The following is a 7857-nucleotide window of genomic DNA, read 5'->3' as shown; positions in this document are numbered from 1 at the left end:
ATTTTTTTAATAGGTTGTCTGCCTTTCCAAATAGTCAGGATCTCTTACAAGTCAGGCTGCAGAGGTGATCGTACAAAGAAAAGCTAAAGGAAATGTTAGTAACAAAGTGACATTTCAAAAGACTCCACTGTGAAAAGCTGAAAGGCGACAGCACAGGAGCAGGGCATGGCTAGGGTCACAGTGGACTCACAAGGTTATCAACTTCAACCCATAGGAAGATATCAACTCATGTGAAGATACCAACTTCACTTGAAAAGTTATTGTCAAAAAGGCAATATTGGTTACTAAGTAAAGAAATAGATTTCAGGAGTTGGGAGAGTAGTTCAGAGGTAGAGCACTTGCTTAGTATGTATAGAGTCCTGGATTTGATCTTCAGCAGTGCCAAAATATTAGCATGAGACATGATCAATGACTATGGCACACGTTCACATTTTTTAAATTTATCACATTACAAGACACTTTGGCATTCACCCTCTCACTTTAAACATAGCAATTCCACAGCTCTTGACACCCTCTGAGGTAGCAGGGAAGTGCTCTCTCATGAGTGACTTTAGTTGCAGAGTCATAGCTGCCTCAGTGTCCTGAGTCTATTCCAAACATCTACCTTTCATGACCATTTCTCTGTTGGGGAAGAGCCAAAAGTCAGAAGACTGCAGATCTGGTGAATAAAGAGGATGAAGACACATGATCATGTTTTTATTTGATGGAAATTGCCTTCAGTGTTCAATCCAATCAGGACACACCTTTCTGATGGTGACACTTGCTGGAGACATTCACAGCATTTTTGATCACACTGCATGGAGATCCTCTTGAAGGAGGACTTCTAGGCATGCTTCAGAAAATCGTAAGGATGATGGAACAATTGTGTTGGAAACAAAGGGGAATGTGTTGAGCGGGCTTGGCAGCAATGTGACTTTCACTGTAAATATGTTGTAAATTTATACATTTGCCACAAATTTTGGTCATGTCTCATTGCACTTAAACATTTTGTGTTGGGTCAGCCAAATAGCTCAGCAGATTAAAGCTCCTGCAAGCAGGTGCAGGGACCAGGGGTTTGATCCCCAGGCCTGCTGTGTTGGCCCTGCCCCTGGAGTGGGCTAAAATGGCAATTGAGACTGGGCCTGGTGGTGTGCCTGTAATCCCAGCTCTTGGGAGGCTGTAAAGAAGCAGATCACTATGAGTCTGATCTAGTAGTGAGACCCTGAATACCCTGTAGACCCTTCCCTAAAATACAAAAAAAAAAAAAAAACATTTGTGTTAAACTCTCGATTCTTGTCCTAATCTTTCAGTATTTATATTCATTTTGCTTTTATTTTACTGAAACAAGAGAAGCATATTGTTGCAGATAAAATCAACCAAAACATGTTTAAAGTTAATAGACAAAAGCTTGAGATAAAACATGATTTGCATAATATCTAATTTTCTTAAGGAAACTTAACAACCAGTAAGGAAAAAACTAATGACTCTCGGTAGAGAATCTTGGCTGGCCAATGTTATCCAACAATTGATCTACCTTGGCATCACTAAGTCAAATTAGCAGTGTTACGATGCACTAAGGAGAATACCATTTTTTAAATTCTTGAAAAAGTAAGGTGCACCCTTATTTTAATCATGAGAAAATATTGGATGTACTCAAGCTGAAAGACTGTCTACCGAATATTCTATATCCATCAAAACTGTCAAATTCATGAAAGTCAAGGCTAGAGGAGACTAAGAAAAAAATAACAGCTAGGTGTAATGCAAGAACTTGGACAGGATACTGGAGCAAAGAGGGGAAAGCATTCATTGTCGACATGAGTGAAGTGAGAAAATAAAAGAGCGTGGTTCAAATTACCCATGTTAATTTCCTATTCTTGCTAATTGAACTATAGCTATTTAAGATGCTAACAATAGGAGCCGGATAAGGGATATAAGGGAATTCTTTGTATTATTTTTATCAACTGCTCCATAAGTCTAAAATAAGTTCGAAATAAAATTCTTCAAAAGTAGATTATGTTTCTTAGATTAAAGAATTTTATGAAATATAGTATATTAAGAGCATGTCCTCTATATTCAAACCCCAGCTCTGTTACTTATTAACTGTCTAATTTAAGGCCAGTTGTTCTCACGCTGTACTCCAATTTCCTCATCACACAAAAGCTTGTCATAATAATGCCCAGTTTATAAAGTTTTTACAAAGTTTAAATAAGGAAATTCTTGAGAAATGCAAGAACAGGGGTTGCAAAAAACCCAGTAAATCACTATACCAGCCTACCCAAATTTACCAGTCACCTGTCTGGATTGAAAACAGGAGGGCAGTAGGGCAAAGGCGTGGCCGTGTTGGGGTTGGGCATGCCCTGCTCCCCAAGTCACCAGCTCACACACCGACAAGCCTGTGCCTGTGACATGGGAGAGTGGAGTCACTGTGGTGGGCTGGAAAGTTGGTGTCCTGCCCCAGGGGAACAGCTGGGCTCCTGCTGTCACAGGACAAGCTGGCCTAGTATTGCCAGATCTTCCAGTTTTTGTGTTTTCTTTTTTTAAAAAGAAAAACAGAACTCTTGGCTTTTTATAAGAAAACTCCCAACTTCTAAATGTTGGTAAATGATTCAAAAATGTAAAAATGCAGTGGGGCCAAAGCACACAGGCCAGATGCAACATATGAGTGAGCCAGCTGCAGCTGGTGGCCTCCACCTTGAATGGCTACCTTCTTAGAAGGTGCAACGAGGGAGGGGGCCCATGGGTGGGGTCTTGACATCGAAATGCACTGATGAAAACTTGCTCTCCTATTAATTAGTGTTTCCTATGCACACACGCACCCGGGTACACACGCAAGTCACCTCATCATCCTGTAAATTTGGTAAACTCAGAAATAAAATTTAACAGAATTTTAAAGTGCAAGTCTCCCAAGCTTTTCTATGCTCAGGCCCATTGAGAAATCAGAGGAAAAGCTGTGTGTCCTCTCCCCTCCTCCCAGGTTCTTCTGCCACCAGGCCATGTTCTGAGAAGGGACTCATGGGACAAAAATTCTGTGGAAATGCTCAAAGGACTTCAGATTCGATGATTTCTAACTCTCCTGCCTAACCTGACCTTCTTTATTCCCAAGCCCAGCATCTAAATGAGCTTTCTCTTTTTCCTGTAGTGCTTGGCGCACAATGAATCTCTAATGAATCCTTAACAAGAATCATGGCCTCTCACAAAGGAATTCGGGGTACAGAACGCTGCCTATACTTCAGCTGAGTAGGGCAAAAATGGGAGGAATAAGACCAGAGACCACATGGAACTGGAGCAAGCTTCCAGACTCTGCCAGTTGGTTTTGATTGTTTACAAAGAGAAAGCCAAACAAAGAAGGAGGTGGAATTTATTTCAGTAAACAGCATCTTTCAAAGAGAAAGAACTCAGTCTCCACCAGAACAGGCGGCCCCACTGTTGTTACAATCAGAAAACGTTTGCAAGCAACCACTTGAATGAAGAAAATGTGTCCAAACAACAGAACTGTAGGTTTCCTAGGGCTGTGTGTGTGTGTGTGTGTGTGTGTGTGTGTGTGTGTGTGTGTTGGGGGAAAGGCTGAGAAGAGTACGTTTGCATACAGAATCAATTGTATTTTTAATGGTATTTGATACCTCAGGAGAGGCAAGTAAAAGGTTTTTGCATTTAATGCACTTAAGCACTGAGAGATTGACACTTTACTTTGCCAAACATTCCTCAGCCATCAAATGATGGACATAAGCCCCAGAAGGCCGAGTGCGTTCTTGAAGGACTGGATTCAGCCTCATTCCATCTCCTCTGCTCCTTCCTGCCTCCCGTTCTTTCTCCTGTGCACTGCCCCTTAAAGCGTAGAAGCATCTTAAGAAAAGATTTATGAAGCCACCACTCTAGTCAAGTCCAGCAACAGTTAAGGCAAACATGGAAAATGGCAGAAGGCGAACAAAAGAACTAAGTGCCAGTCAAGATAAGAGGTTAAACTTTAAAGCAACAAAAATGGATCAATACCCAAATGCAGACTTAGGCTGTTTACCTTGTCCAGAGGCAGCATTACCAGAGAGGATGCCAGCTTTGCCTGACCACTGGCATTCACCATGAGCTCTCTGCACCAAGTGCTTCCTGTCCCCCTTCTTCTTCCATCTCGTTTATTCTTTCTGCAGGAAAGGTGGCCCCATCATGACTTTAACAGAGGGGAAAGGGAGGGTCAGGCACCAATAAGTAATTGTTCAAGGCTATACAGTTCAAAATGGACATGCTGGATTTGATTCCCCATATTCTGGATGCCAGACCCTGAACTGTCCACCATGTCAATGAACAGACATGGTAGGAAGAAACTTCTGCCTTGTTTCCTTGAGAATAAGACCTAACTGGAAAATAATCTGCCTTTAGAAACAGGAGATTGCAAATGTCAGCCCTAGTCAGTCCATCCTTCCTCACCAGCCACCACTGTTCTGCTTGGTGACTACTCTGGAAGGTACTGGGACTCGGTTGTTTTGAAAGAAAATGCTCAGTCCATACTTGCTGTGTGCCCACCATGTGTCAGTTGGGCAGCTGCAGACGAAGACATAAGACCTCATCTGGGCATCTAATTTGGGATCTGAGCAGCAGAGGGAGATAAGGTAAATGTCATAATCTTGGTCTTAGGAGGTCACAAGGGGCCCAGTGTCCTGGGTGAGAAAGCCCTGAAAGGGGAGGTGGAATTGACAGTAACTGAGGTGGGCCTTGAAAGGGGACAGACTTTTCAAAAGAGAAGAAGCAAGAAAGTGCTGTCCTAGGCCCAGCTGAAGGACTGGGGGGCAGCCGGGGATCCTGAGGGAAAGGTGGGCACGCAGCATGTGTCTGGAAGCAGGAGACAGATGCAGAAAGCGTAAGGACCCTGAACTTCAGGCTGAGCACTTTCAACTTGGTTAGTCACAAGAATGAGGCAGAGTAGGTGAAATTCAACCAAGGAATGGTTTATTTACCCAGCCATCCCTCAGGTGGCACTTTTGTGTTTGTACTGACTACTCCAAGCAAAGCTAGGGCAGGTGTCATTTGAACAGTTGGTTCTTGTGTTGAATAAATTTGATAGGGCCAGTCAAATAGCTCAGTGGATTAAAGCACCTGCAAGCAGGCAAAGGGGGTGGAGGTTTGATCCCCAGACCTGTAGTGCCAGCCCTGCCCCAGGGATGCGCTGAGACAGAAATTGAGACTGGGCGTGGTGGCGCACACCTGTAATTTCAGCTCTTGGGAGGCTGTAAACAGGTGGATCACTATGAGTCCGATCTAGTAGTGAGACCCTGAACACCCTGTAGACCCTTCCCTAAAATACAAAAAAAAAAATTAATGAACTTGTTATCTGTGTGTTTTTCTGTTATATTGCCTTATAAAAATTAGGGGAAATATACAAAATTTTATTACCACATATTTATTCATTTATTTATTTATTTAATGTATTTTGTGCAGGGTCTCACTACGCAGCTCATACTCATAGTGATCCTCCTGTTTTCAGCCTCCCCAGCGCTGGGATTACAGGCATGCACCACCGTGCCCAGACTTGGTCACTGGCTCAGAGAACCTGGGGGTGGGGCATGTGGTGCTGCTGCTCCCGGCGCTTGCCTAAGCAGGGGCATAATCTCCTGAGCTACCTCGTTGGCCTTCCCATATTTACATGATTGGACTGATAAGTGATTCAGACATAAGAGAGTAGCAATGATCCACTTGAAAAAGGAATGAGCCAGGGAAGAACACGAATCCTTTAGAATCGCGCCTACGTCACAGTTGCAGCTCTGCCACCTCTGGCTATATGACCCTGGGGAGGCACTCACCTCTGATCCCAACCTCCTTATTTGTCAGGGAAAGCAGTAATAATCATCTGGTATACTAGATTGTTGTGAGGGCTGAAAAATTACTGCAGAGTGCCTTTGAAAGTGTCTTACACATGTGAGCCATTATTCATGCGGTGGGTCCCGATTTCCATAATGTTGGGTTTGTCAGTGGTTTGGAGTAATCAATGCCAAGGTCTTTTCTCCTTCAAAGCTTGCCCCTTGGCGATGCCACACAGAGAACTGGTGAGGGTCTAGTGGATAGGAACACTAGTTTTCGTGACAGACGGCCTCAGTTTCTGATTCTGATTTCCCTTGTGGTTGGCAGAGCCTGCTCTGAATAACTTTGGCCAAACACGACCTGTCTCTGAAATCTGGGTCCTTTACCCATTGTGACTGGATGAGCTGCTGATCGGTAAATATTTCTGTTCTCTTCTTTCTTAGGCCTGCCATTGACAGTGTTTCTAGAATCTCAAGTAACCTGGGCCTCAGTTTTTTCATTAGAAAAATAGAAATAATAATTTTGACTGGACACTTCCTGAGACTGCTCTGAAGCTCACATAGCAGCTGGGATAACGCAGAGCAGTGCGTTGTCGCCGGCCTCTCTGCAAACACGCTGGATCATTCTTACGAGCCCTGCAAAGTGGTTCCTCTGCAGCTCTGAGTCCCTGAGGATAAAAGAAGTCAATATTTAGAGTGGCCTCATGAGCGCCAAGGAAGAATAACAATGAAACTTTCATCTCCCAGCCCAATAATCATGAATAACGATTTACCTTTATGGGCCTATTCATTGCTACCCTGTGAAAACAGAGCTAACCGCCATAAAACAAGGCCAATTAAATCTACACAGCTCTGCTTCCCACCTCACACCAGTTGCGCCTTTTTATCTTTCTTCCCCATAGACTAGCCTCTCCCTTCTTTTTCTTAGTAGTGAAGTCTTACATCTGCAAAGGTCATAAAACATAATACATGTTGGGGAAAAAAAATCTACCGAGTAAGCATGCGTGCATGCGCGCGCACACACAAACACACACACACACACACACACACACATGCATGTGCACACAGCATGCCAGCCTACTCCCCCCCCACCCCCGCGGTAAGATTCACAGGGAAGGTGGCACTGCTGACCACTGGGCAGTGCTGGTGACATGACCAAGAGACACACAGGCCCTGAGTGGACATTCTGAATGCACAGGTCCTATAATTCAAGCCAACTTGGCGTGTTTGTTCCCTGGTTCTGCAAGAGTTCATGGCCAGGGAACTTCCCTTGTGCTTCTTTTCCTGTCATGGAGAGGTGTAAATATCCCCCCACAGATCACCTGTAGAAGTTTAATGCCCTGATGCGGAAATAATGTATTTCTGTTCTTTTATTTTTACTTGTGGTCTTTTAGAAAGAGTACAGAAGATAAAGACCTGAGCTGTGGTGGAAAGTGTATTGCCCGTGTTGTCCTATACAGTAACCGCTAGCAACACGCAGCAATAGAGCAGTCAAAGCATGGCCAGTGCAGCTGAGCATCTGAGCACCTAGTTTTATTTAGTTGTACCTAATTTAAGTCTAAATGGCCACGGGTGGCTGGGGGCTGCTGTGTTGGACAGCGCAACCCTAAAGGAAGTCACTTTGTGTCTTTGACTCTATGATCACCAGTCTAGAACACATGCGTGATCCTGTCACATCCCAGGGTCTTTTCAGACTGGCAGTGAGAGAAGAACCATCCAAGCCTGGTCCAGAAACTGTCTTAGTCATTTTCCTCATTGCTGGGACAATATATCAAATACTTACGGAAGGAAAGATTTATTTGGACTTACAGCGCAGCCCACGGTTGTCAGGCTCCAAGGCTGGGTGACACAGAGCGCATGGGCTGGAGGAGAGCTGCTCACCTCCTGGTGGCTGGGAGGTGGAGAGAGTGAAGGGAGCACCAGGAAGGAGAAGCACCCTCCCAGGCCACGCCCTGGAACCTGCCTCCTCCAGCGAGGCTCCACCTTCGAACGCCACACAGCACCTCCAATGAGCATAGAGCCCCACGATCCAATCCCCTCCCAAAGCCCTACTTATATGTGCACCAGGCTTTGGGCTGGTGTCTAGATAGCA

This window comes from Octodon degus, unplaced genomic scaffold (genome assembly GCF_000260255.1).
Source record: "Octodon degus isolate 3935 unplaced genomic scaffold, OctDeg1.0 scaffold00156, whole genome shotgun sequence".
NCBI lineage: Eukaryota > Metazoa > Chordata > Mammalia > Rodentia > Octodontidae > Octodon > Octodon degus.
Note: the sequence above shows the minus strand (reverse complement) of the source record.